Source organism: Myodes glareolus, chromosome 24, assembly GCF_982192425.1.
Source record: "Myodes glareolus chromosome 24, mMyoGla1.1, whole genome shotgun sequence".
Classification (NCBI taxonomy): Eukaryota; Metazoa; Chordata; class Mammalia; order Rodentia; family Cricetidae; genus Myodes; species Myodes glareolus.
This window is the reverse complement of record NC_142049.1, coordinates 31718559-31738486: the sequence shown is the minus strand read 5'-3', so window position 1 is coordinate 31738486 and position 19928 is coordinate 31718559. Positions and strand designations below refer to the sequence as shown.

The window sequence follows — 19928 nt, the reverse complement described above, 5'->3', positions numbered from 1 at the left end:
AGTGAGCGATTGATGTCACACTTCTTTTGTGTTAGGTTAATCTGTGGCATTAGCTCTTCCATCAGTGGCTTAATGAAGCTGAGTGACTTGAGTTTGCTGTGGCGGTGTTCGGAGATGTAATTCTCTCTTCGCAGGTTTTCCCTTTGATTGGTGTGAGTGACCTTCTTCGTCTTGTCTTATTAGTTTCACAATGAAGTCTACTTTGTCAGAAGTTAGAACAGCAATGCCTGCTTCTTTCCTAGCTCCATTTGCTTGGAATGCCCTTTTCCATCCTTTCATCCCAAGGTGTTATTTGTCTCTGAGGCAAGGCGTGGTTCTTGAAGGCAGCTAATAGGTGGGTCCTGTTTTAAAATCCAGTTTGCTAGTCTGCGTCTTCTGATTTTGGGAATTGAGACCATTAACATTCAGAGTTGTCATAGAAAGATCTGTATCCATTTCTGTCAATTTGCTGAATGTAGCATTTGGCATTTTCCTAATCCTCTTTTGCTTAATGATCATTTTAGCATTCTTTATTTCTTCCTTGTAGCCTCTCGGATGGTGTGCTTTTATTCCCTTTGATCTAAAGAATTCCTACCAATTCTCATGGCGAGCTAGCTTGGTGGTCATAAGCTCCTTTGATATTTTATCATGGAATATTGTTATTTTTCCATCAGTTGTGATAGTTTTGCTGGATACCGTGACATGGGATGGCAACTATGGTCTATTAGGACTTGAAATACATCTCTCATTACCTATGTGGCTTTTGAAGTTTCTGTTGAGAGTACCCACTGTTGTTCTGATGGACCTGCCTTAATATGTGATGTGGTGTTTCTCTCATGTAGCCCTCGAACATTTTCTGCATACATAATATAATATGGTGTGGGGATTTTTCTATGCTCCTGACTATTTGGTGTCTATATATCTTTTAATACATGGATGAGTCTCTCTTTCCCTAGATTCAGGAAATTTCTGCTACGGTTACATTGGAAAATATTTTGTATACCTTTTGTATAGAGTTCTCCTTCCATGCCCATATCATAGATTTGGTCTTTTGTCCCAGGGAGTCTGCATATTATTCATGTGAGTCTTTGGTGTTGTTGGCCATAACTAAATGTTCCAGTTTCTCTACCTCATCTTCATGCCCTGGTACTGCTCCCCATAGTACCATTGATTGATGGGGCTTATTGGAATTTTCATTTTCAGCATCATTTTAATTTGATGATTTATTTCATATCCTGCATTGACTTCTGTATTTCATTCCTCTGTTTTCTTTCTTAGCTAAATCAGGCATGCATCATGCTCGCTTCATTTCTTTGAATATATTTTCCATGCATCTTCTGAATTCTGTGTCTGGAATTTCATCTCTGTCACTCTCATTGAGGGAATTTACTCTGAAATCAGGAGATCTTAAAGGGGACGTGTTGTCTTTGTTTTTCATGTTGAGTATGGTTTTGTATTTGGGAGTGTGTATCAGGAATTAGACTTCTGTTTTAATTTTTAAAATTATTGAGGTTACCTTTCTTCTTTCAGTTGGAAATATTTGTGATGTATTGCGATGTTCTGCAGGGAGCAGGTCATAAGTACTTGTTGGGGTATTATTTTCCTCCGTAAGACAGGTGTCAGAGGTCTCACCTCTACCTCCTAAGACCCTCTGTTACAGCAGTCACTAACAGGGAACATTCCCTCCAAAAACAGAATAATAGCCAACTACACAAAAATAACTCTTGGGCTGGAGAGATGACTCAGTGGTTAAGAGCATTGCCTGCTCTTCCAAAGGTCCTGAGTTCAATTCCCAGCAACCACATGGTGGCTCACAACCCTCTGTAATGAGATCTGGTGCCCTCTTCTGGCCTTCAGGCACACATGCAGACATAATACTGAGAATACTGTATACATAATAAATAAATAAATCTTAAAAAATAACTCTTAAAGTGCCAATCATATTAGGGAGGAAAGAAAATTGATAGCATTATATGTACTAACATAGTTACCATGGGTATAAGTGGAGAGAAAAAGAAAATAGGAAGAAGAAATAAACACAGTGAGATTTTAGTGATTACAGTAGAGGAAGTGTGGACGGGAGGCAGAACTTTAGGGACAAAACAAGGGGTGGGGGTGAGAGAATCCAGGCTAAGGGTGAGAAAGAGAGAGACACACACAGATGGAGATCAAGACTCTTGGGAGACTGAAGCACAGGGACCCTGGAAACCTAGTCAGACTATGCTTTTGGGGACAGGAAAAATCAAAAGAAAAGATTAAGGAGAAAAGCAGAGAAGGGAACACAAAATAATAAAATAAAATAAAAATTAAATAAGAACAGCAGGGCTAAATTGGTCTTGAGTGTTGGCTTCATATGGGTGAAATGTAGAGAGAAAGTTGCGTGGGGTGCAACTGTGCAGTGTAGAGGCCTGGCTGCTGCTGTGGCTGCATCGACTGGCAGGGGTGCAGGCTGTGCAGCACAGACTGGCCTGGCTGCTGCTGTGGCTGCATCGACTGGCAGGGGTGCAGGCTGTGCAGCACAGACTGGCCTGGCTGCTGCTGTGGTTGTGCTGACTGGCAGGGGTGCAGGCTGTGCAGTGCAAACTGGTCTGGCTGTTGCTGTGGCTGCATCGACTGGCAGTGCCAAGCACCAGTGCCTGGGGGAGGAACTTTAGGCTTCTCCATCTTTTATCACTGCAGCTGACCTGGGCAAAAACTCTTGTCCAGCCATTTAAGTATCTATTATTTTTTTCTGATAATTTATTTTTCAGCTTCTTCCAGATTATTCGCTGGAGACTCTTGTGCCCCCTGCCTGAGTGGCATCCGCCATCTTTGGTTCTATTTTTATGCCTGTGTGTGTGCAGACTGGTGTACAGATACACATGCTTTTGTGGAGGTCAGAGGTTAACCTTAGCGTTTTTCCTGAGAAGCTGCCCACTTTGTTTTACTGGTCCCCTCGTTAGGACCTGGAACTTGCTGATTACGTGATTTGGATTGGCCAGCAGACCTCAGTGATCCTCCTGTCTCCACTTTCCAGTGCTGGGATTGCAAGGTCAATCTATGCATCTAGCTATTTTTGCATGGATCCTGTGGGTGGAACTTGGGTTCTCATGCACATGCTGGAAACGCTTTACCACCAGAGCTGTCTCCCAGCTGCTTGTTTTGGCTTTTAGAGAATTTTTTTACGTGTCATTCTGTTAGGGTCTTCTTGGGCATTGCAAAGCAGCAGCAGACAGGAGGCTGTGCTGATGGTTAAACTATTCTGCAGTGTGAGAGAGTTCTTGCTAAGTCAAAAACCTCACCCAGGCTCGAGTGGAATGGGAGACACTTTGCCATCATCAGCCCCTCCTCTCTCCGCCTTTTAAAGTAGGTCATTGTTGCCTTGATATTGGACCTGCAGGTCCTGTCTCTGGGTCAGCAGGGACCTCTGTCATCTTCTTTGTGACCTGGCTTCTTTCCCCATCTCATAGTTCAAAAATGGATGCTCGTTGCTTTTGAACTTTAGTAACTAGCCCCACCCTCCATCCTAAGGTTTAAAATGGAGATGTTTGTAGACTTGCCACCCCGTGAAAGCCAGCCCTCGAGACAAATGCTTGCACATTCTCGGAGGGAGCAATGCTGTTACCACAGCTTCTACGTCATCTAGGTTCTGGTGCTGGGCTCTCTGTTGACCTCAGTTCCCTGGCGATTCCTCCCATGGCCCTTTCCGTACTCTTGGCTGCTCCTGTAGTGATTTTGTGTGAGAAATTATATTGGTCGTGCAGTCCCCAACCCTGCATGACAAGTGGGTTTCAGATTTTATTATCACGTTAGCGCTGGCTTTCCTCACTACACTGATTTCAACATCAGGTCACAACTACGACATTTGTTCTGAAACAGCTTCACTGGTATGAACTAATCATAGATAGTGCATACTTAATTGCATAATTTCATAAGTATTTTCCTTCCAGAACCGAATGTCCCATCAGATAAATGATTTTTATGTATTTCTCTTCCATTCCCATGGCTTGTCTTTTAATCCTCTTAGTGGTATCTACTGTAGAGCAGAGTTTCTCATTTCTATGGAGCCTATTTCCTGGCTAGCTCTTCTATGACTCATGCTTTAGAACATTGCCAGAAATCTTTACTGAGCCTAAGGTCATGATTTCCTGTTAGGAGTGTAGAACTTTTGTGAGTTTAGGTTCTGCGTTTAGATCTATGGTTCGTTTGAATTAACTGTCATGGACAGCACAGGATATGGCTTGAAGTCCAACTTGTAGACAGAAACACACTTATTCAGGCATTCTTTTTTCCCCCAAATTTGTAAAAAGTCTGCTAGGGGAAACAGACACTGGGGGATCCTGGGGAGTTGCTGGCCAGGCAGTTTAGCTGAAATGGCGAGATCCAGATTGAGAGTGGAAGACCCTGTCTCAAAAAGTAAGGTGAAGATAGTTAGCCTCCATATATCCACCAGTGAGCATCTGCAGTGCGCGCGAGCACACACACACACACACACACACACACACACACACACACAGACACACACACAAAGAGAAAGACAGAGAAAGAGAGAGATATAAAGACAGACACATAGAGAGGCAGAGGCAGACACATACATACACATGCACACAAAAGTACATGCATACACACACATATGTAAACACACACACACACACACACACACACACACACACACACACACACTGAAAGAGAGCGATTCAGAATCTGTTTCTTACAGATGTGCGGTTCCATTTGGAGACTCTATTCAAGGTTGTTGGTTTATCTGTCCTTCTGTCCGTACGGCCTGCATTATTTTTGTCACTTTTGTGATGTCTTTTCTAAAACATTCTTTTTACTTTCCCTCTTTTTTCTTCTGTTTTGTAACAGGGTCTCACTATGTAACTTTGGCTGACTTGAAACTCACTATGTAAACCAGGATGCCTGAAATTCACAAAGACCTGCCTTCCTCTGCCTCTCAAATGCTGGTTAAAGGAGTAGGCACCACTACTTGAAATAAAGAAATGTAAGGTACCAAGTCTTGTATTTTAGAACTGTGTTTGGCTACTGTGGTCTGTTCTCATACAGTTTTAGAGTCTGCTTGTGAATTTCTTCAAGGAAGTTGTTGGGGTTTTGGTTAGATTAATGCTGTATCTGTAGCCTGGGAGGCGCCTACATCTCTGCTCAAAGCTAGTACTGTCCATCATTGAGGCTCTGGGACCTGGGAGAATGGAGCCAGTAAATGAGGCGGTCTAAAGTCTCATGCAATAGCCGACTTTATTCAGAGCATCAGATAATTTATACATTGAGTGTTGATATAGTTACACGAGTGAAGTGTCCAATCACAAGGGTGAGCCGCACATGGCAAAAACAAGTTTGTTTGTTTTTTTTCCAAAGAGGCATACAAACAGACAGCAACAGCCAGTTGTAATGAGTAATCTGAAGTAAGCGCACTCCTATCTACTACTTTTTTTTTTTTGTCTGACTGACCCGTCCAGTGGTGAGAGGGGGAGTGTTGAAGTCTCCCACTATTAGTGTGTGTGGTTTAATGTATGATTTAAGCTTTAGAAGTGTTTCTTTTACATATGAGGGTGCTCTTGTATTTGGGGCCATAGATGCTCAATATTGAGATTTCCTCTTGATGAATTTTTCCTGTAACTAATATGAAATGACCTTCTTTGTCTCTTTTGACTGATTTTAACTTGATGCCTATTTTGTTAGATATTAGGATTGCTACACTCACTTGTTTCTTAGGTCCATTTGATTGAAATATTTTTTCTCAACCCTTTACTCTGAGACAATGTCTGTCTTTGAGGTTGAGATGCTTCTTGTATGCAGAAGAAGGATGGATTCTGTTTTTTTTTTTTAATCCAATCTGTTAGCCTGTGCCTTTTTATAGGTGAGTTGAGTCCATTTACATTAAGGGATATTAATGACCAGTGATTGCTATTTCCTGTTAATTTAGTTTTCATTGTTGGTGATGTTAATTTGTGCATTTTTCCTTTCTTTGGGATTTGCTGCTATGAGACCATCAGTTGTCTGTCTTTTTGTTGGTGTAGCCATCTTCCTTGGGATGGAGTTTTCCTTCTAGTATTTTGTGTAGGGCTCAGTTTGTGGCTAGGTATTGGTGGAATCTAGTTTTGTCATGGAATATCTTGTTTTGTTCTTCTACGGTGATTGAAAATTTTGCTGGTTATAGTAGTATGGGCTGGCATCTGTGGTCTCTTAATGTCTGCATAATGCTTGACCACAACCTTCCGACTTTCATTGTCTCCAATGAGAAGTCAGGTGTAATTCTGATAGGTCTACCTTTATATGTTACTTAGCCTTTTTCCTTTGCAGCTCTTAATATTTTTTCTTTACTCTGTGTATTTAGTGTTTTGATTATTATGTGGTGAGGGGACTTTTTTTTGGTTTATTCTATTTGGAGTTCTGTAAGCTTCTTGTATCTTCATAGACATATCTTTCTTTAGGTTGGAAAAGTTTTTTTCTATGGCTTTGTTAAATATAATTTACGTGCTTCTGAGTTGAATTTCTTCTCCTTCTTCTATAACTATTATTCTTAGATTTGGCCTTTTCATGGTGTCCCATATTTCCAGGATATTTTGGGCTAAGCTTTTGTTAAATTTAATGTTTTCTTTAACTGATGAGTCTATTTCCTCTACTATATCTTCAGCACTTGAGATTCTCTCTTCCATCTCTTGTATTCTGCTGTTTATGTTTGCATTTGTGGTTCCTGATCATTTTCTCATAATTTCTGTTTCTATAATTGCCTCAGTTTGTGTTTTCCTTATTGTTTCTATTTCAGGTTTCAAGTCTTGAATAGTTTCTTTCATATGTTTGATTTCTTTTTCTTGGTTTTCTTTGAGGGATTTGCTGATGTCTTCCATTTTTTTTTTTTTTTTGTATTTTCCTCCATTTCTTTAAGGGAATTTCTCATTTCCTCTTTAAGAGTTTCAGACATTCTCCTGAAGTAATTTTTTAGGTAATTTTCTTCTGCTTCATCTATATTTGGTTGTTCAGGTCTTGCTGTTGTAGGGTCTTTAGGTTTTACTGGTGTTGCGTCATTCTGTGTGGTGTTGCATGTGTTCTTACCTTTTCTACTCATCTTTTCCTCTAATAGATGTGGTTGGGGCTGTCTGAGATTCTGTTAAATAATCTTCTAGGTGCCAAAGAATCCAAAGCTCAGATGGTTGTTCCTTGTGATACAGTCAGTGCCACAGTTCTAGTTACCCCGTTGGTTACTCTTTGCTCCTGGAGATAGCTCAGCGCTCCTGTGCTTTGCTCTGCTCCCTTGGAGTTTGCTGTCTCAGACCTACTTTGGTCTAGGTTGTCAGCTTTGACCTATTTTTGTAAATCCTGGTCTGGATCCCCTCCTGCAGAAGTTCTGTAGGGGTCGTCCTTCCACGCCACCCACATCCCACAAGTTCCATATTGTCCTAGGGGTTAAAGCATAAGACGCACACACACAAATACAGAGTTCCAGTCATCCTCAAGAAGAGAATGCCCCTTTATTCAACTAACTCCAGGGTTAAAATACCTTTGGCCCCAGTAAAGGAAAACTCTTCCTACCCAGAGGGGGCTGGGGAAACTGGCCTCTGTGGAAGTTTTTCCCCAGGCAGGTGGTTGAGGGTTCAAGGCAATGTCAGACAGGTTAGATGGGCCTTGGCGCCTGAGCTTCTTTGAGGCAGGTTGAGAAATTACCATTTTAAAGTAAAATAGATCCCTGAGGCTAATGTACCAGGCTGTAGCAGAACCAAGGACAGAACTAGCAGGAAGCTTAGCTGGTTAGCGTAAACATTATTTGCATCCAGTATTTTGGTCTCAAGGATCAAGGAGGACAGGGTCCCACAAAGTTCCTGACTTGGACTTGGTCCTGCAAAGGTTTCTGGCTCCTGTCTACTGCCTCGGAGTTCCCAGGCTTGGGTGCACCCAGAACCACAGAGGACCTGGCTCAGGATTACTCCCTCAGATGTCCCAGACTCATGCTCAGACCCTCAGAGGTTCCAGGTTCCTGCCTATTCCCTTTGATGTCCCAGACCAATGCCCAGACCCACAGAGGTCTCTGGTTCCTGCCTACTCCCTCGAAGGTCCCAGACTCATGCCCAGATTGGCAGAGGTCCTGGCTCAGTCATAGTTCCTGGGAGGTCCTAGACCCATGCCAAGACCCACAGGGGTCCTGCCTTAGGTCTACTCCTTTGAAGGTCCCAGATTCATGTCTGGACCCTTGGTGGTCTCTGGCTCTGGCTCACTTGCTTAGCCATTACTCCCCTGTACCTGTTCTTGTGGAGACTGCTGACTCTGGATCAGGTCACTAGCTCAGTCCTGTTATGTCAGTGTCCCAGAACTGGATTGGCTCCTGACTTCTGCTCCCATGGAGTTTGCTTCCTCAGGCCCACTCTGTCCTAGGTAGCTGGTTCAGTCCCACTCCTGTTCTGGTGGAGATTGCTGACTCTGGATCAGGTCACTAGCTCAGTCCTGTTATGTCAGTGTCCCAGAACTGGATTGGCTCCTGACTTCTGCTCCCATGGAGTTTGCTTCCTCAGGCCCACTCTGTCCTAGGTAGCTGGTTCAGTCCCACTCCTCTTCTGGTGGAGATCGCTGACTCTGGATCAGGTTGCTGGCTCAATCTTGATCTGCCTGTCAAAGCCTGGTTTCTTAAAAGATTCTATGAGCATCATCCTAAGCTCTCTTCATCTGTGCATGGATGGTTGAGTTGACCCTGTAGAGATAAGGAAAATACTTTATCACTGTTCTAAATATCACTGATAACAGAAAAAAAAAAGACAGTCCTTACCCACAGTGAACACTTGCTCAGGAAGAGGCCCAATGAAAATAATTGACTTGTGGGGACACAGTGTAGTTGTTGAGACTCCAAAGACCTGGCCTCACTGTATCCCATGAACAGAAGACATCATGCAATCAGCTGTCTATTGGTCTATTAGAGATTGCTGTAACAAAACACCACAAACCAGCTGGGTGAGAAGCAGCAAAAATCTGTCTCCCATAGTTCTAGGGTTGAGAAATCAAAGGTCAAGGTTCAGTGGGTCTAGTGCCTCAGTCTACTTCTTAACAGCTGACGCCTTCACCTTGGATGACTCCTTCCTGTGAGAGTGTGTGTGTGTATGTGTGTGTATGCATACATGTATATGTGTGAAAATAATTTTCCACACATCTTTGGAATAGATTTCCCAAACACCCAGTTAAAAATGTGTGTATGTGTTTGGGTAGGATAGGTGCTTAAGGAGAAAAATATCTGCAAGAAAAGTTGAGTACTTGTAATGTATTCCACTCTCCAACCAGCACGAACACCTTGTCAGCATTCTTTGATTTTCTTTTATTGGCATCTATGAATTGTACCTTTAGAGTTCTGCTGTTGCCCTGGGGTTTCCTTTGCCTCTCTTCTATGATGGTGGCCATCTTCATTTTTCTTCTGTTGTTGTGAAAAAGCACTTTGGCCATAGCATCTTAAGGGACAGAGGGTTTATTTTGGCTCACAGTTTTGGAGGGAAGGGATGCAGTCCATCATGGTCGGAAAGCATGGCTATGTGATGACAGCCTGTTGCGTAGAATCAGCAGTCTGGAAGCAGGCAGAGAACAGGAAGCAGGGTCAGGTTACAAAGCCTCAAATCCTAACCCTAGTGACATATTTCCTCAAGTCTCTGCCTCATGTCAGTTCCATAGCCTTCCCAAATGCCACCAACATCTGAGGACCAAACGTGTAAGCCTATAGGGAACCTTTTGTATTCAAACCACAACAGCCATGCTTTTTAAAACTTGCTGAATCCATTAGGAATGGTTTGAGGTACAAGCAAAAGAACTCTACCTGAAGTTGTTTACAGAAGTCGAGATTAATTCCCCAGGTAGTGTGAGAGGTATGCGTTTGAAGACATTGACTGAGGGACTCCATGACATCAGGGTGATCCATCTCTTGCCTCTTCTCCATGATTAGCACACAACTGTGCAGCCACCACATCTGCATATGCAGAAAAAGGAAAGGAAGGAGGTATGAGACTTTACAAAGAAAGCCTCAGACCCTAAATAGACATAGTCCCTTGACACCTTTCAAAGCTCTGTTCGTGGGGTCGGCGTGGCTGAGCAGTGAGCTGGCCCCAGGCTCCCTCTGTGGCATGCAGTGCTAGAGAGGGCATCATTCTTGACAGCCTTTCCTAGAGCAGATTTAGAGATTGTGGATCACAGAATTTACAACATTCACGTTTTCACTAACACCACCGAAGCCGTCTTTGCATTCCCACCAGCCGTTTGTAGGACTGCTGGTCTACCTCAACATCTTACCAAGGCTTGGTGTCGTCAGAATTGCTAAGGTTCCAGCGTAATGGAGGAAAGTAGAATTTTATTTTAGCTTTAATTTCTGTGTTTACTGGAAAGGCTCAGTCACTTTTTTTTCTTTTTTCTTTTCATTTTTCTTTTTGGCCATGATGTACATGCATGCTAGGCAAGCCCTCTCTATCCACACCTCCATCACCAACTGTTTGTAGGACTGCTGAGCTGGTCTGTGATTTTCTTTTGTTAATCACCAGCCATGGCCTTGGCCATTTCCCTTCCACCAGCAGGCTTCCCTTCTCCTCCTGACTTATTTGAGTTAGTTGTATGATTAGCAGACTAATTATTGGCTTGGAAGGAATTTTGAAACATTTCTATTTGTGACTTGTCATTTATTTTATTGTGCTTGACCTCACACTGAGGTCTTTTAAAAAGTTATTTTTTTAGAGTTTTATTTTTTACTGAAATTGTATCATTTCCCATTCCCTTTCCTCCACCCAACCCTCCCATAGCCTCTTTTTCTTTTTGCTACATATATATGCATAAATATATAACTACATCCTGCTGAATCCATCTAGTGTGGCTTGTGTATGTGTAATTTCAGGGTTGACCACTTTGTACTGGATAACCAGTTAGGAGGCTCATTACTGGGAAAGACTAATTGTACCTTCTTCAGCAGTCATTAGCTTGTAGATCGTTGCTTTCCACTTCTGCATTAGCTTGTCTGTTGGTGTTGTCACTTTTCAGGTCTTGTTTAGGCAGCTATATTGTTGAAATCTCATGAGTACAGCTTTTCTGTCACTTGTTTCTAAGACAGGGTCTCACTGGGTAGCCCTGGTTAGACTGGAACCACATAGACGGGTTGGCCTGGAACTTGGGGAAATCTGCCTACCTCTGCCTCCCTCATGCTGGAATTAACAATGTGCACTGCCACAAAGGGCTGGCTCCCTGTCACTTCCTGTAGACACATGTCACATTAGACTTTCTGGTCCTCTGGCTCTTACAATCTTTCTGCTGTCTCTTCTGAGATATTCCCTGAGCCTTGTGTGCAGAAGCCTTGGGTGCAGAAGCCTTGTGTGCAGAAGCCTTGTGTGCAGAAGCATCGGGTGCAGAAGCCTTGTGTGCAGAAGCATCGGGTGCAGAAGCCTTGGGGCCGGGCAGGCCGTGTTCAGTTGTTCTCTGCATGTTGATCAGTTGTAGTCTTCAGTAATGGTCTCTGTCTGCTGCAACATCATCTTCTCTCATGACCACACTTTAAAGCTTTGGGGTAGTAGGATTCAATAATGTTGTATTTTTTTCTATACAGAGTGTTCTGCATTTTAAGGTGCTCTCTTCACCTGGTTGGGTTTAATTATCTCTCTAATGAGTTTAAAGGCTCTCCCTTGTATTTTATTCTAATTATTTAAAATTACCTTTATGGATTTTTTTTGTTCTGAGTTTTATTTTAAACTATTTCCCACATAGATTAGCCAATTTCCCCTGGACTGTTTGCTTAATAACAAATTATTTCTCTAGTTATTCAAAATATTCTTTCCAGTAGCTAAAAAATGTTCTCCTAACATGTATCTGGTCTTGGGTATTTTATTTATCACTTTCTGTCGACCCATCCTGTCCCTGAACTAGTATCACAGTATTTTATTTAATATCTGTGATAAGACTTAAGGGCACAGCTCAATGATACAGCATGTGTTCAGTATCCGTGAGGTCTTGGGTTAAACTCCTAACATGACCACCAAAAGCAACAACAAAGCACAAAAAAGACCACAAAAGCAGCAAAAAGACACGTAAGAAGTCTCGGGAGCAAGTTGTAAATGTATTTCTCAGAATCAGAGTGACCATTCTTGGATGCTTTCACACAAATCCATTGACTTTGGTTGTGGTTGCACTGGGATGTGGATGAAAGGGGGCAAGGGGACCACGGAGCCTCACAAAGCAGATGCCCTGACCTGGACACCGTGCATCTGGCCACTCCCTGAGCCATACCATTGTGTTTCTTAGTTAACGCCAGCTTCTGTGATTAATACTGCTTTCGTTTGTCTTATTTTTGATTAATCATATTCGTAGTACATCTTTTGAGTTTTATGTATTTGGTATTGTATCGGATCATCTTACTGAATCCATCTCATAGTTTGTCATTGGTTTTCTTAGAATTGCCAGGGAAGCAAAACTATTGCCTATGAATAATAACAAGCTCTCCACTTTCCTTTCAAACATTTATCTGCCAATTCTTTTTTTTTTGCTTGGTTACAAATACAATGCACATTTGTAGCACTAAAAATAAACATTATTATATTATTCCTGATTTTTGTTATTGTTTTTTTCCCTAAATGTTTTGCTTGCTAAAGAGTTTTGGTGAATTTATCAGCTAGACCTTCATAACTGCGTGCGTAACCAGGAAACCTGTTCAAAGGCAGTAGAGAAATCCAGGCCGCGTGTCGTGTCCGTCATGCTGGTGTGCAGAAGGCTTTAAGGTCCTGCAGTTTTCTGGTTCTGTCTTGGGTGACTCCTGTCTTCACCGCGGCAGGGTGGCCACTGCAGTTGCCTTTCAGACATAGAGGGAGGAGAGTCAAAAGACACACTTACTGGCTGTCTGACAAGCCCAAATTCTCAAGATCATACTTTCATCTTTTGGTTGGAGCTAGGTTATGGTAGTTCCTTACCTACCTGAAAATGTGTGTTTTTAACAAGGCACATGGTTGTCCCGTCTGCAGCAAGGAAGGTGGGGTAAGAGACGTCATCTAAGCAACTAAAGTGTCTGCCAGGAAGCTGAAGGAAGCCCTTAGATGGCTTGGCACCCATGCTAATTCTTACTCATCAATAAACATGCAGTTTAAGTAATTTTATTTTAAAAATATCAGTTGGATTGCTTTCATTTTTCCTGTCATAAATTTTATAATGTGGCATTATCCTCACATTTGCTTCTGTAACACAGTCCTGACTTTTAGTAATTACTGCTCTGAAGTACGCATGAGTCATATGCTCTGAGAAACCCCACAAAGCAAATCCATCGTTCACTGCATCCACATCCCCTGATGACCTATTCCAATCCTTCTCCCTCTCCAGGTCTCGAGGTGGCCAAGTCCTTAACTTCTAATACCACTCATAAACTTTATTTTGAACTCTAACTAACTCTAAGTTTACAGAATGACATAAACTACTTAGGCTGTTTTCAAATCGTGTATTAATTCATTGTAATTAATTAATTATAATTACTTAGTTGCAATTAATATTAACGGGAGCATTCCTTTATGCACAGTTCTGAGTTATAGAGATGTAAGTCTTTGGCTTTTACAGCGATTGCTAAGCAGTTGTTTAAAAACTATTGTGTAAGGGCAGGGGGGATGGCTTAGTGGGTAAGAATACTTACTGAGCACATGTGAGGATCTGAGTTGGGATTCCAGCACCCACATGAAACATATAAGGTCTGGATGTGTAACATGAGGGCCGGTTTGTTGGGGTACCTGTCCCGCCTGGTACCCCACAGCCGGCAAGTCCCAGAGAAAATCAATCACACAGAGATCTCTATAAGATTATAAACTGATTGGCCCATTAGGTCAGGCTTCTTGTTAACTCTTATAACTTATGTTACCCCATTATCCTTATCTACATTAGCCACATGGCTCCGTACATTTCTCAGCTGGGCAAATTACATGCTGCCTCTTCGGTGGTCTGCGCAGGAGTGTGGAGGGAGCTTCCTGCTTTCCAGAATTCTCTCAGTCTCTTTGCTCCACCCCTACTTCCTGTCTGGCTTTCCCGCCTATACTGCCTGCCTGGCCAATCAGCATTTTATTAAAATATGATTGACAGAATACAGACAATTCTCCCACACCATGGATGCATGTGCTCCTCCCGTTATTACAGCACTAGGGGGTATATGGCAGACACAGGAGGTCTGTGGAATAGTCCTTTACACTCTGTGAATATATGTCATTGTGATTGGCGTAATACACAAGCCGAATGGCCAATAGCTGGGCAGGATACAGTTAGACAGAAAAACCAAACTGAGAGTGATGGGATGAGGAAGGGCAGAATCTGAGGAGTTGAATGCAAAAGGAGCAGGGGATGAATGTGCCGTGTTAATAAAAAAAAAATACTGCCACATGGTGGAGCATAAATAAAGGATACGGGTTAACTTAAAATCTGAGAGCTAGTTAGGGATAAGCCTGAGCCATTGGCATAGCATTTACAATTAATACAAGCCTCAGAGTAGTTATTTGGAAGCAACTGCCAGGAAAGAAAACTCCACCTACACAGGAGGATCCCTTGAGTGTACTGGCCATCAGCCTCACTCCAGGTTCTATGAAAGACCCTGTCTCTAGGGAATAAGGCAAAGAGAGACAGCAAGACACTGGAACTCTCCTTTGGCTTATGTGGGAGCACAGGCATGCACACTCACATTCACATGTGCACAAACACTGCACACCCTACACTCAAACTTCAGCCCTCTGAGGGCCTCTTTGGTTAATGTCCTGGCTAGTACTTAGAGTTCTCTGTCTCTTCGGTTTTAGTTGTCCTGAAAAGTCAATGACTCGGTGTGGGTTTTGTTTGCTTCTGCAGTGCTAGAAGTGAAATCTCTGCCCAAGGCCCTGCACATGCAGGTAGTCACCCTACCGCTGGCTCACACCTGCAGCCTCCGGCTGTGGCTTTGCTGTGTACTTTGTCCATTTTTACGCATGAGCTCCATCGGTGTGCTTCTAAGTTTTTGAGCATTCTTCTGTTTGTGACGTGCCTGTCCAGTCTTACGCCCAGTTGTTCCCACTGTGTGTCTGCCTTCTTCTTGCTGATTTTCCAGAGTTCCCTCTAAAGTCATGAAACCGAGTGTGACATCTTTGTCACCCTGTGCCTCGCCTGTCTCTTCTTGAGTGAGGATTTTCTGACCAGCAGAAGTCTTCTAATTTAAATGATCAGACACGTCTGTCGTTCACGCAGGACATTAGAGTTCCCGTCCATCTCAACACTAGGAGAGCAGATTAATGTTTACAATTGATTCTGCAGTTTGTTAGTTTACAGCTACACTACAAATGGAATTAATGTTTGTGTGTGGTACAGATAGAAAGAACTGACTTTTCCATATGGATATCTAGTTGATCGAGGACCATTTATTTAACTAGAGAATGCTTGACCCATCTCCTGCCGTGTTTCTTTCTAGAAACAACTGAAGGACTCCATGTGTGGCCTACTTCTGGATTTTCCCTCCATCACACTGATCCATGCCTGCGATTGCAATCACTAACATGCCAGCTTAATTGTGGATTGCTATTGTTTCAGCCCTTTGCCCTTCTTATAACTAGTGCTTCAAGTGCACATCTGTGTGGCTCACATGCTTACACACAAGTGCCTGTGGATTTTGACTGGTTTCTGTTGAATCCCTCAGATGGTATTGCGTAACTTTATGTCTTACACGCTCCATCTAGTCACTCGAGTTTATTCCTGTGTATGAGATAGTTTTTGGTGCTATGTTAAAAATGGAATTATTCTAGAATTTTGCCTTATTGTTTCTGTTAATACAGAGAATTATAGTCAATTTTTACATATTATCCTTATAGATAGTAATATTGCTAGATCATGTATTGCTTAAAAGTTTTTGAATTTAATTTTGTTTGTATGAATGAGTGTTTTGTCTGCATATATGTCTATGTACCATGGCCTGGTGCCCTTGGATGTCAGAGGAAGGCTTTGGATAAGCTGGGGCCAAGTTTCAGATGGTTGTGATTTGCCATGGGAGTGCTGGGAGTTGATCCTGGGTCCTTTGGGAGAACAGCCAATACTCTTAACCTCTGAGCCATCTCTCCTAGCCCCTCATGCGTTATTTTTAACTCATTGTATGTAATTTTCTGTGAATTCTATATATCATCTGCAAAGTACCATCTGTGTGCTTCTAATTTTACATTACATTAATAACAATTAATTACATTAATAACATTTCTTTAATAATTGCATTACATTAATAACAATTCTTTAATAATTGTATAATTTGGTAATTACTTAATATCCCACCCTAAAACACTGAATTTATTTATTATGGAGAGCACATTGTGTGTGGTGTGTTCTGAACTGAAAGCAGACTGTGATGATTTTGATAGACACTGTTCTGTATGTAGTTGTTGTTGTTTTGGGATTTTTTGAGAGAGAGAGAGAGAGAGAGAGAGAGAGAACACGGGCACCAGGATACTTCTGAGTTTATGTGCACTGCATATGTACAGTTGCACCAAGAGGCCAGAAGGGGGCACCAGGTCACTGGATCTGGGGTTACAGGTGACCTTGAGCTGCCTGATCTGAGTTCTGGGAACCACTTGGGTCTTTGGTAAGAGTGTCTCGTGTTCTTAACTTCTAAACCATCTTCCCAGACCCTTGCTTTGTATTTTTGAATTTTTCTCTGTAGCCCAGGCTGACTTTAAACTCACTGTCATCTTCCTGAAGTGCTGGGATTACAGGCACGTGCTACCATGTCTGCCTGTCTTCTTTCTAAAGGAGAAAATTACTATTTAAGTGCAAGAAGGACTCTATACCTTTTTGTCTTCTTTCCTTCCTTCCTTCCTTCCTTCCTTCCTTCCTTCCTTCCTTCCTTCCTTCCTTTCCTCCTCCTCCTCTTCTTTACTGAGTAAGAGTCCCTTTATCTAGCCCTGCCTATTTTGAAACTCTGTAGACCAGACTGGCCTTGAACTCAGAGATCACCTGTCTCTGACTCCCAAGTGCCAGGATCAAAGGTGTGCAGGAAATGGTTTATGCCCTGAATTTTGCCAGCTGGGGATAATACTCACAGCCAAGAATCTGAGCTGATGCATTGGGAGAAGTGTGGGGTTCCCGGGAAAATACCACATGAACGGGCGGGCACACAAGACCACCCGTCTAACGTAGCTGCTATTTTGAAGTGAGGGCCTGATGTTCCAAGAGATAGACATAATGTCATTGTGACAGCTATGTTTTCTTCTCTGTACTTGTTTTTCTCACTATCCAGAGCAGACGCTAGGACTTAGCTGGAGTCTGGTGCAGCCAACCGGAGAACACCAGTGTCACACAGCGTGGCTCAGAAAGACCTCAGAAAACCAAAGACCTTTACATATCCCAAGCCGGTAAGGATAGAGGAAAAGCAATTTCAAGCAGCCTGCTTCTGTGTACCCTTAGCAGAAGTTACTCCAGCAGCCACAGGCTGAGAGGTCCCTCTGGTGTTCCCAGCCTCCACCCACTGCCTTCTCATGCAAATGAGCCCTCCCAATTCGCACGCTATAGATGGCCTGGCAGGTCTCTGTGTGTGGTTTACTGGCTTGGTATTTGAAATATGTTCAATCTCAGACATGTGTTAAAAATGTGAAACTCCACTAAGGTGTAGGAGGAAGGCACAGGATATAGTAAAAGCAAGTTCAGGGTTCTCATGGTAACCGTGGAAACATATTGGAGCACCCTCCTCCTCAGCCTGGCCCCCTTCAGCTCTGCCTTTCTCCAGGAAGGGCACCATCTTCTCTCTCACCGCGCAAGCCAGAGAATGAAGAGGAACCCTGGCAGGGGCCTCTCCCTCGCCAGCCCTCCTGCTAAGAGCGTGCACACACTCACGCATAGGCAGCTGACAAAGGCCTCTTTCTTTAGCTTCCAGTCCATCTGCCGTCCTCTATCTCCCATCCCCCTTCAACTGGGCTTACAGCATCCGCTCTGGTTCCTGCAATCTGTTCTGCACTTGGCAGAAGGACCGCCATGCATTTGGGTACTTGTTTCTTTATTATCCTGTTTACAGCACACCTATAGGCATCGCAGAAGCACCGTTAAGATTCTCTCCCTCAGACACAATGAAGCAGGCTAGTCCCAGGCCACGCCCCCCCCTCCCCCACAGCTGCCATTTCTTACTGACCGGATTGACAGAGATGAGAATGATTTTATGACACTATTGATGGTTTGGGGTGTGGGGAGGGGGCATTGGAGAGCAGACACTGTTGATCTGAACCACGACCTGCAAATGAGGAGGCTTCTAGTTCACAGTACTGTTGCCATGGTAATTGGCAAGTTTGGTCAAAGTTACACATCCTGATATGGCTTGAGCCACTTCTAGGTACTTCCAGTGTGGCGTTCTGTGGTGATGACTTCGGTTTGTAATGCACGTGGCCGTAAACTATCCAACATTGAGTCAAGAGGTGCTGGGTGAAGGACACATTTATACATGGAATTCTATATAGCTGTAAAAAAAAAATAGCTGAAGGAATCCTCTGTGTTCCTTAGGATATATGGCTATGAGAAAAAGCAAGTTTAGAATGGGGTGTGAGCCTATGTATCCCCGGGGGTGGGGGCAATAAACACTGGCGACATTAAGTCACGACAAGCTAGCCAGTCTCCTGTAGGGAGAGGACCATTTCTTGTGTCTTCTGTTGTTCTTTCTGAACTTCAAGCCAGGCTCGTACACTTCCCTTTCTGAAACAGCTACGTAAGTCACATGCCGTCAGCACCTACGAGGTGCCTGACCCTTAGTGGGGTCTCACTGTTTGCTGATGGAGCCCGCTTCTCCTGTGAAGCGTGCGCTAGCTAGCTACTGCTGTGATTTCGGGTGCATTTGTTACAGGCTTGGCTACCAGCCAAGGGTACTAGGACTCTGTGGAACCTTTAGGGTTTGGGGCTAATAGAAGGAAGTTAGGTCCACAGGACCAAGCCCTTGAGAGGGATTTGGAACATTCGCCCCTTCTTGTCTTTCTCTTTGCTTTCCAGCCTCCATCAGATGTTCTCGCAATGTCCCGTGCCACGATGACTCACCTCAGACCCTACACAGTGGAGCCCGTCAGTCATAGGTAGAAGCTGGAAAACTGCGAACCCAAATTACCCTTTCAGCCCGGTAAATCGATGGGTTCCATTATTTGCCAGGATTCATTCTTCACGTAAAAAAAAATTATACCCAAACTTGACAACTCAAAAGCGAAAATCCTTATTATCACCCTGTTCTGTGAGTTAGTAGCCTAGGCAGGGCTAGCTTGGCTGGACATGACTTGGTTAGTGTTTGTGATGATGTGAATCTGAATGACCCCTTAGACTACTGTGTTTAGGAGGTGTGGCCTTGTAGGAAAAAGTGTGTCACTGTGGGAGTGGGTTTTGAGTCCTCATATGCTCCAGCTAGGCCTAGCGTGGCAGTCTCCTGCACCCTGTGGGTCAGGGTGAGGAGTCTCAGCTCCTTCTCCAGCACCATGTCTGCCTGTATCCTGCCAGGCTTCTTGTCACGAGGATCATGGACTAAGCCTCTGAAACTAAGCCAGCCCTGATTAAACATTTTCCTTTATAAAAGTTGCCGTGGTCATGGTGTCTCTTCACAGCCATAGAAGTCCTAACTAAGACTCTCCACATGCTTTCGGTCTCTCAGGAGATGGCAGCTTTGTTACAGAGGGTGCTGTTTCAGCCCCTGGAGAGCTCAGCTGAGCCAGGCTTGCAGATGTGAGTCATCGGGCCCACACTCATCTTGCCACTAGGCCTGGATGTGACATAGGACATCACCTCTATTGCCCGCGTACTGTCTCAGCATGGCGGCCGGTCAGTAAGAAATGAGGAGTCAGAGAGTACCCTGAGTAGAAGCCACAGTCCGTTATGAAACCCAGACGCAGCAGGGTCACCCCATGACTGCTGTTGGAGTCTGTTAATTGGAATTAAGTCAGAGAATCACTGAGTGACCACACTCAAAGGAAAGGACTGTAGGAGGGCATAGGTCTCAGAAGGCATGAGCCGTGGAATGTTTGTGAGCCACT

At 43.5% G+C, this 19928-nt stretch overlaps 1 long non-coding RNA gene across 1 annotated transcript; it reads left to right on the top strand.

Moving 5' to 3' along the window:
* Positions 1–19473, top strand: LOC125400666 (uncharacterized). Its single transcript, XR_014999450.2, has 4 exons — positions 1–152; positions 4825–4960; positions 17177–17291; positions 18907–19473. It is a non-coding gene; the product is annotated as an uncharacterized LOC125400666 (long non-coding RNA).
* The last annotated feature ends 455 nt before the right edge of the window (positions 19474–19928 follow it).